The sequence below is a fragment of the Chrysochloris asiatica genome, unplaced genomic scaffold, assembly GCF_000296735.1.
Source record: "Chrysochloris asiatica unplaced genomic scaffold, ChrAsi1.0 scaffold00254, whole genome shotgun sequence".
Taxonomy (NCBI): domain Eukaryota; kingdom Metazoa; phylum Chordata; class Mammalia; order Afrosoricida; family Chrysochloridae; genus Chrysochloris; species Chrysochloris asiatica.
Window position 1 is genome coordinate 752,396 of NW_006408772.1, and position 1,146 is coordinate 753,541.

Here is a 1,146-nt window from a genome sequence, read left to right on the forward strand (position 1 = left end):
GGAAACCAATATTCATAAGATAGTCAAGCATCTTAACATTTTTTCCCCTGTTTTACCCACTCAGACTGTGCGTCAATCCCTGTATCACAGAGCCCAGTTGTTCCAAGGTTGAGCATACATCACTATTTACCTCTGTCCCATTTAGCCCATGCTAAATGTTCCCCTCTCTACTTTGTTCTTCCATTCCTCTCTTCCTTCTTGTGTATTGCCCTCCCCAACACCTGAACTATGATGTTTCTATCTCCTACCTTGTGTTCTATCATCCCCTCACCACTACTACCACCACCCTCGGCTGGTAACCAACAAAGAATTTTTTTTCCCTTTTAGTATGGGTATCTGTTCTTAAGCTTTTACAATAATGGTCTTATGTGATATGAAAGCCATTGTTTTTATTTGCAGAAAACAAACAGAAAATAGTAACAGAGTCTCAAAGGGAAACTGCTTACCACTCCCTAAATTACTTGTGGTAGGAGCACAGTGGTTCTGTAGGATAAGCACTGGACTACAAACCATAAGGTCTGTGGAACAAGCCCTCCAGCAACTCCATGGGAGAAAGATGAGGCTTTCTGCTCCCACAAAGATTTAAATGGCTGTAAACCCTATACAGACAGGGTTGCTATAAGTCAGAACTGATGCAACAGCACTTAACAACAATTCTTATGTCACTAGGCGGGCATGCCATGGTTCATGGTTCATGAGCACTTTTAAGCCTCTGCCACCAAACTCATGCCATGCTACTCAAGCCTGATCTGCGTGGCTCTTTTGCTACCACACTACCCAGGCACTACCATAGCTCCCTCGTAGGATGGGAGGAGACATGCAACCCCGCATAGGGCATACTCAGACTTCTCTTGCCCTGCACAAGCAAATGCTAAAGTGTTTTTCACTCTACTGGCAAGCCTCTTGCCCAGAGACATTTGGCTCCACCATGCTGTAAGAAGAGCCCTACACAGATTCTTGTGAGGCAACCACTGTACAGGGCATACTCAGACCTATACCCTGGAGCAGCTAGAAGAACAAAAGATACTTCTTGAAAGAAAGACCTACAGGAAAAATACAAAATAATATAGGCAGACCAACTGTTACTACAAGAACAAGCAAGTTGCTTGCCCAGGAGACATCAAGGCAAGTGGTTGGGTCCCCTCA

The 1,146-nt window shown here is 44.4% G+C and overlaps 1 protein-coding gene across 1 annotated transcript in view; it reads right to left on the minus strand.

The window, feature by feature from the left end:
* Positions 1 to 1,146, minus strand: part of LOC102832201 (transmembrane protease serine 11B-like protein-like) — a 74,755-nt gene that overhangs the window by 72,648 nt on the left and 961 nt on the right. The window lies entirely within an intron of this gene.